Here is a 9,048-nt window from a genome sequence, read left to right as displayed (position 1 = left end):
GCAGTAACATGTAATCACCATGACTAAATCCAGACTATTTGCAAATACTGGAGAAGGAGAAGGGAGATACATACTATTAACTAGTAGTATTAATTCAAACTCCTTACTTAATTTTTTAAATTATTTTATTTTATTTTAAAGATTTTATTTATTCATTTGACAGACAGAGATCACAAGTAGGCGGAGAAGCAGGCAGAGAGGAGGAAGCAGGCTCCCCACTGAGCAGAGAGCCAGATGCTATGCGGGCTCGGGCTCGGGCTGGGATCATGACCTGAGCCGAAAGCAGAAGCTTTAACCTACTGAGCCACCCAGGCGCCCCTATATTATTTTATTTTTGAGAGAGAGAGAGCAAGCATTTGTATGCACAAGCAGTGGGGAGTAAGGGAGTGGAGAGGCAGAGGGAGAGGGACAGAGAATCCCAAAGGGGCTCACGCTCAGTGCAGAGCCTGCCAGGGGTGGGGGGGCCTCGATCTCACCACGCTGAGATCATGACCTGAGCCGAAATCAAGAGTCCAATACCTAACCAACTGAGCCACCCAGGTGGCCCAAACTCCTTACTTCATTTAAAAACAATATTTTGGGGGTGCCTGGGTGCTTCAGTGGGTTAAAGCCTCTGCCTTCAGCTCAGGTCATGATCCCAGGGTCCTGGGATCGAGCCCCGTATCGGGCTCTTTGCTGAGCAGGGAGCCTGCTTCCCCCTTCTCTCTGCCTGCCTCTCTGCCTACTTGTGATCTCTCGTCAAATAAATAAGTAAAATCTTTAAAAAACAAGACAAAACAAAAAAAACCAATATTTTATTTAAAGGATTTCATATACTACATACATTATTTCATTGACACTAAACAAAAGTAACTGCTCATACTTTCTGCCTGTATTATAGTTTTCTTCTTCTTTCAGGATTTTGTTTTACTTTGACATAGTCTGCTCAGGTACCAGATTCAATTTTGCATCTTTAAATTTTTCCCCGGTCCCACTTTGGCATTCTATTTTAAACATAGCATTTGCTATGATCCTAAATATGACACAGAGACAACATTTTGTTTGTTTATTATAAAGCTTTTGTTACTGAGTGATCTCTATACCCAACATGGGGCTCAAACTCATAACCCTGAGATCAAGAGTCACACACTCTACCAACTGAACCAGTCAGGCACCTCCAGACACAAGGTTTTTAATGGCTATATAATAGTGGGTGGTCCAGAGTTACCCCATAGCTCATATTTTGGGGTTGTTGCCAAATTTTTACTGGCAGATGTGTTTATAAACATCTTAATAACTAGGATTTCCTCTATGTTTTAGTCCCAGAATCACTGAGTTAAATGGTGTGCATAGTTGAAGAAATCTGAGGTCCTTTAGTTTTTCAATAATGGTAAGAAAGCCCTCTTTCAAGGTTTTAGTTTAGTAGAGAGCTGAAACTTCCACGAGAGGAAATTATCTGACCCATGTCTTAATATATGCAGGGATTCCTGGCTTATTCAGAAACACTAAGGTGATAACCATAAATTAAAGTGGGAAAGAACCATTGCCTACTCTGTGCTCAAGACAAACATATTTTCCGGAGCAAAAAATAAATAATTAAATAAATAAAAATCTGATTTATCTTCATATATTTCTAAATTTGTCTTGCAAATATATCTTAGGGAAGGCAGTAGATGGAATTAGGAGGATGCAGAAACAGAGAAGGGTGTATTAATAGGTCTGTAATGATATAAAATTTATTCTGGGGGTAAGGTAAAACTTAATGGTTCATAAATAGCAAATTCATTATATTTTTAATACTCAGGTTATATGAACACCATATAACATCTTTATGGTACCATTAGTAGCATTTAAATCCTTGACTCAACTTGAAAAACAAACATTTCCAAATCTTGACCCTGAAATGATTAGCCAAATAAAATGTTTTAATAAATATTATTGGATTAGAACATGGTTGGTTGGGTCATAAACTGTCTTATAAATGTTTTATGTCATCTGTTACACTGCATTTTTAAATGTTTACAAATTAATTTATTTTAAAGGCCACATCAAGGTGAAAACACCTTGTTTTCCCTGGGGCATTAGGCAGCAGGACAATTCATCATGTGGCCGTTTCTCATTCAGTCATCTCCATGGCAGAAGAGATGTTAAGACATAAAATGTGGTATGGTTTGTTAAATATTCATTTATAATTTGCATTCATTATTAAATTATGTGTTGGGCTAATCTTTAATCTTAAAAATACATACAGTGTCATAAAGCTCTCAGAAGACATAATAAATATTTAATAATTTAGTGTTACTTTAAGTGTTGACTAGAATGCACACAAATGTTTGTCAGTAATGATACTTAATTATTCCGAGGAGATTTGATCTGCATTGGTATTGAGTTCAATAATTCATTCCAGCCTTTAGGTCACTAAGAGAAATATCAGTTTGGGGATCCCATCTCTTTGTGATTGATGGTGATTCAGCTACTTGGTCCTCCTGGTAATACTGTCATTCATTGCCTTAAACCATTTCAACGATGTGGTGACTTTGAGGGGCTTTTTTTTTTTTTTTTTTTAGTGGTCTCCATGACTATCATGATAAATTTCACTTTGGGTTTGGAACGTCGAGAGTTGCAATTCTCTGAGATTCAGCCCTTGGAGCGACTATCCCAGAACACAGCAGATTCCAGGCTGAGAATTTCTCATGCTCGAATAATCAAGTATTTGATGAGGCTCCATAGCCCTGATATTCAATTTGCATTTGGTAAACTGAGAAAGTACAACCATCATGAGAAAGCGGAATGTGATTTGTATTATAGAAGCCTGGTAGCTGCCCAATGAACCATGTAAAAACAGTTCATTAAAATGTTTATGTGCTTGGCTGGTTAATGCAAAGAAAGCTTTATTGCAGCCTTATAAAACCTTAGTAACTTTGGGTTGGAGTCAGATCAATGCATTGTAATAACTCAGGCATATGCTCCAACTCTCGTGGTGGGGAAAGAGGAATCCAGGAACTTCTTTTCTTCCTTGTTTCTATGACCACGTATTTTCAGGTTTTCAAAGTGTATTGAGACTCCATTCCTCTTAGCTCTTTTTTAAACCAGATAAAACATTCCAAGTTCATTTGTAGGCAGTTTGTAATAATTTTTTTTTGCACAGAACCTTGGGGTACTATTTGTAATAAAACCTAATCGATGATGATTCCTGCATTTTGTTTGGAGGTTAAACAAATGCAGTGATTCCTGCATTTTGTTTGGAGGCTAAACTTTTATGGAATCTCAGCTGTATTAAACATCAAAAAAATAATCGGCATCAAATTGGAAAATAGACATGCTAATCTATTTGTGAGCTGGTTTGTCCCATTTACTTCAACATTTTGGAGGATATACAGACAAATTTTAAGCCCATGAGGACATTACTGGGAGATTATAACTGTGAGAGACTACTAGATTCCTCTATGTTGACATTTAAAAAATATTTAAAAACTATTGGATCTATTCCAAGAAACGATTTTTGAAAACCCCCTTAAAACAAACAAAACACCCATTTTTAATAGAAAATCAATGTACGTGGGTATTTACCTTCAAAGTTTATACACAATTAGACTTACGGATGGAAAGTAGTATTTCTAGTTCATCAATATAAAGTCCTCAAAAAAAAAAAATGGTTTCTTCATTAGATTAGTATGTTGAAAACAAACATGAGATGAACATATGCTTTCAGGAGCAAAGCCAAAGGCACTAACATCATAAAAGAATATAATATTAAGAAAGTCATCTCTATATGTTTCCTCTCTTCCTTTTGCCATACACACCAGTATTTACTATAACAAGCTAACACATAGAGGAAGAGATCACACAGTACAATGCTATGGTAAAAAGTGCATCAATTAAAGGTGTTCCTTGCACACAACAGTCTCCACACATTCTAATGTTCTGTGCATCAGCCAAACCATGGCATTTGAAAATTGTACATCAATATGCTTGTGAACATCAACACCTACTCCTAGCCTCCCCACCTCCTGGAAACTTGAAGATTGGATGGCTGCCCCTAATGGGCTTTTGGAGTTATTTTTTCCTCAAACTGTTCAATCTAACGGGGTGTTCTTTTGGGATTAGGCACTGTAACGTATAGAGATGATTTTGACTCCAACATACAGTATATATCCAAAAAATATTACTAATAAATCTAAGAGAGCACCCAGCACCATGTTTTATACATGAGAGATACTCCGTAAACATTTGTTGAATGAATGAAGGAATGTGGAAGGAGTATCTTTTAAAATCTGCTTTGGGGGGCGCCTGAGTGGCTCAGTTAAGTGTGTGCCTTTGGCTCAGGTCATGATCTCAGGGTCCTGGGATCAAGTGCCAGGACTTGATCTCTGCTCAGGGGCAGTCTCCTTCTCCCTCTCACTCTGGGTTCTCCCTGTCTCTCACTCAGATGAAATCTTTTTTTTAAAACCTGCTTTGAAATCCAATGGATGGTGGGTCCTCTTATCTGAGACTCTGAGGTTAGAGAGAAGGACAAGAAGGGGAGAATTTGTGATGTTAAATAAAAGAAGTCAAATATTGATCTGCTTTGGAGTCCTAGCCTGGTCTTCAGATGTACACAGAACACCATTGAAAGTATCTGCCAGCACACTGTGGACATAAGATAGTTTTCCTTCTGTTCGTGCATTTTTAACATAGACATTGAGTGGTTGAGTTGGGTCTGAAGCCACACCAGTTCAAGACCACTTAACTGAGAATATCTTCTTATCATTTTAGATCATCTAAGAGGATGTAAGCAGTGATGTGGCCTCTGATGTGTTATACCCTGGTCCATGATTATAAATGGGACACCGATGTGTGCTAACCCATGTCTTCCACCAGCACTACAGGTATCTGGCCAGACTCACCCTCGGATGACTGTTTTGCCTTCAGATGAGACTCAAAGCAAGTACAGAATCAATTTTTAAATGTATTTAACTAAAATCTGTGCGTGTGCGTGTGTGTGTGTGTGTGTGACTGATGGCTATGTGAATGTGGTGGGAGAGAGGATAGTACAAAACTGGAAAAGAAGGCCCTAGATCTGAAACTCACTATACTTACGATCATGGCTTTTCAATTCCTAGGATGAGAAAAGAGGTCTTAGATAAGTTTAATGAAGCTTCCTCATCTCTTGCAGTTTCAAAAAGGCTGAGTGGGGCGGAGAGAGGAAGCCTTGCTAACCATGTGGGTCTCCTCAAGCCCTCTCAGATCTAATTGCAAGCACAAATGACCCCCCAGTCCTGCGGCATATCAACTTGATGTGTATAATTGATAGCCAAACATTTCTTACAGGCTGTTAAATGGGAAGGCCAGAATGAAATGCATATAATGTTGATTAAAGTGATTTTTTGGGGGGGACAAAAGGGTCAGAGACATTAACAAGTTAAAAGAAAGTGTGAGCTCTGTTCTTATGCCTCTAACCTTTGTTCAGTTTTTTCCCATAATTGACACCACATGTTTACCATGCCTATTTTTGTCAAATCTAAGGCTGTAAGTATTGAATGTATTTAGAAGTGTTCTTGAGATTAAGGCACTCAGAGTGCTCGGAAAGGTAGATTTCAGATATTATTGTAGCACATGGTAAAGAAGTAAGATTTAAATAAACCCCTCTGGTGTGCCTTGTATTAAATTGTCTGGCTCATAATGGCAGACTAAAGTAACAGTAATTCTGAAAAGGATTCAAATGGACATCTAAATGATAATTACTGGGTAATTTTGTTTTGGTTATAATTTGTGGTGTTATTTTTATAACCGACATGAGACATAATACATTTTTCAGGGTTCTGCAATAGCAGGGCAACAAATGGAAGCTGTCAGAAAGTATTTGTAGGAACAGTTATTGAAGAAAGCTGTGAGGTTGTTGAAATGCTGCACAGACTCCATTTTTTTTTTTTTTTTTAGCCCATAGAGCCGTCGAATAGTTGCTTAAAAATATAACGACAGTGGACATGTATTGTACAGCAAGCCCTCTGCCTCGGCTTTTAAAATCTTTTCCTTTCATTAATGCAAAACCCAAAGTACCTTTCAAGGATTTCTTGAGCACGTCCCCTGTCTTAAGGGAAACAGCACTGAGCGTTTGCTGCCGACGGTGCTGTCTGTCTGCTCTCACCTGCGGTTCTCCGGGTTATCATCCCTCTCTCTTTGCCTACCCTCTCTCTTCTTCTGCCCGTCATCTGTCCGCAGCACCAAGGACGCTGCAGGGTCTTTGGCTCTTGGCCCTTAACTGGCAGCACTCAGATCTACTGAATGTACTGACCTCTGCCCGAGCCATGAACTGAGACCGACGGGCAGACCACCCAAACTCCCTGCAACTACCAGATGGCATTTACACTCGGCCCTTCCACTGCGATGTAATTTCGTGGCATTTACCTCGCTGCTCATATGGCTCTGATTATTTGCTGACTTGTAATTTTAGTTATTTGCGTGCAAGTCTTATCTTCCTTGCCAGACTGTAAGCTGCTGGACGACAAGAGGTATGCTTGGTGCTCTTCTGTAGGTCTCCGCTCCTTCCCCGGGCTTAGTGCTGTGCTCTGCACAATGTGGAAGATCAGTAGACACACTCTGTGTGCATCGGGGACATGGAAGGTTCTAAAGATCATCCAGTTAGGAATGCGCAGAAATTGGCCACATCTCTGGCTCAGTCTGCAGCCATTCAAAGTGAGTTTCCAGTTTCTTATTTCCATAGATACGAAATCAAGAGGATATATATTTTTAAGGTTTCCACAGTATCTTATTTCCAGAGATTTGAAATCAAGATGTTATATCTTCCTTCATTGAGTAGGAAATAGCTCTCAACGCCTTGCTGTGGCAGAACAAGGCTGAAGGAGTTATAATGATCCTTGAACTCAAATCTACTGATAACACATTTTATTAACTGGCTGGAGACCAGAGTAAGACTGTGAGTGAAACCAGCGTGTCTGAAGCAATTCTAATTTCCAGGCACAGAAACTACACTTCTTAGCAGCAGAATTTAATTTGAGAAGTGATTTTGCTAGAGGAAGTGCTAACCATTATTTGGGTTTTTTCTTCCCTGAAGTTGTAGGAAAAGGTAACTCATAGCCTCAAGCACTCACGTATTATTGTTATGATAAGTAGATACACTTGCCTTGCATTTTGTTTGTCTGATAGTAATTTGAGGGAAATACACAAGAGGCTAACTATGTTTCTTTATGAATGTTTCTAACTTTTCCAATTTGGTTCTGTCACATTTTTGCCACATAGAGATTTAAAATAATCAAATCAGTTACTGAAATAACTAAAACAGGAGGGGGAAAAAAAGTACCTTTTTACATGTGTTGCCTTCCAGAAAAGGAATTCTTTCAATCCAGATTTTATTTTTCCCCAATTTCTGTTCAGTCCTTGATATTAAATTTTAATAATAGTGATTTAATAATGAGATATTTTTCATATCATGAGCTCATCGGTGCAGAGAAGGTATTTCTAATGTAAGTTATAAAAGTGAAAATTCAAGAAGACTGAAGTTAGAAACATGTTTGTGTCTTTTTTCCACGACGAACCCATGTCTATTCTCTATGAAATTGATGTCAAAAAAGTATTATATATTTTCAGTAGGAAATAGAAGGCTGCCCTCTACTATCCTTGTCAGGATGTCGTATCCCTTTAATCATACTTTTCATTTCAGTACATTGAAATTTCCGTTACCAAGGACAACATCATAAATAAAAGTGTTTGTGAAATTTTACCTGCGGCTTCCTAACTTTGTGCATTAAGCATGAGACTAGCAGAGAGGTGGTCAAATGTGAAAATTTATAATCATTTATTACGTACGGCTGAAGCAAGAAGGGAATAAAAGCGTGAAGGCATACATCTATAAACGGAAGCCGAAAAGCTTAAATGAAAAGTAAAGTGAATTTCTGTGTCTTGTCATAAAGTAATGAGAAGCTAGAGCTTTTATTCATAGCAACCCAAGATGCATTTACTCTCAATCTAGCTTCAGCAGTAAACGCTTCCCTGATGTATTGCTTTGGACTTACAAAGAAATATTTGTGCTCTACATAATAGTATAGTTAGGAGAATTACTGCATGGTTGAGAAGATTCTATAAAGGTTTATAGCTGGCGGTGTTACTGTAATTTAATCACAATGTAGCTAATGTAGTACTTTAATATCACAGGTTACTTTTTTATTTACCATTTATTAGTAACTGACAGAGTCAATCATGTCTACATCATAAACAAATCATGGACAGATTCTGTAGAAACCCTAAAATCCCAGAATAGATGTACTATGGTTGTTTTACACTACCACATTCCCTGTAATGAGCTAACCACCAAATTATTATTTAGGTCTGTGGAATGTAAGTCAGGCTCCTTCTTCTCAGTCCATTGGCCAAAGACAACTTGAGAACATTTTGTGATACGCGTACAATTAGCACTGCAAGTTGTTCATGCACAGAAATGTCACTGGTCCGACCGAAGCGTTGATGAGAAGGGATTTCAGGAGAAACGTAAGGAGTTCAGCCAGAGATTCTTCCTGAGTGTTCTGGAATATGTTCGTGAACATTACCATAATATTAAGCTTAAACCAATTTGCGCTCTCATCAGAATTTTTTATTAGAAGTTTGTTTTTGCATTTGAAAGAGAAATGCCATTGTTTCTATGCTTTCTGTTTTCATATAGTTCTCTTTTGATAGATAGATACAGAGATGGATAGATATGAACAGAGAGTAATAATTATTTGCTACATAAATCAAGTCTCATTATGCAAGGAGTATGAATCAAGACTAGTCAAAGAAGGGCACTAACATACAGAAGCTATGTGACCCTGTGGAAAGTAGACTGAGAGCAAATCTAAATCTAAGCCATGGTTTAATTCTCTGACCTTGGACAAGTCTCCTGACCTTGGTGAATCTCTGTAGTCCCATCCATAAAATAGGAATAGTGGGATTTGCCCTACTAATCCCTCTGGATTGTTGTAAGCATCAAGTAAGATACTGCCTGAGAAACCATTCTACACACTGAACAGGTCTACAATCTCCCAGTGCTTTGGATGTAGAAGACATTAAATAAGTGTAGAATTCAGTGTTTAGAGC

The sequence above is a fragment of the Mustela putorius genome, unplaced genomic scaffold (assembly GCF_011764305.1).
Source record: "Mustela putorius furo isolate JIRA1106 unplaced genomic scaffold, ASM1176430v1.1 tig00000508_pilon_pilon_pilon, whole genome shotgun sequence".
Classification (NCBI taxonomy): domain Eukaryota; kingdom Metazoa; phylum Chordata; class Mammalia; order Carnivora; family Mustelidae; genus Mustela; species Mustela putorius.
Note: the sequence above shows the minus strand (reverse complement) of the source record.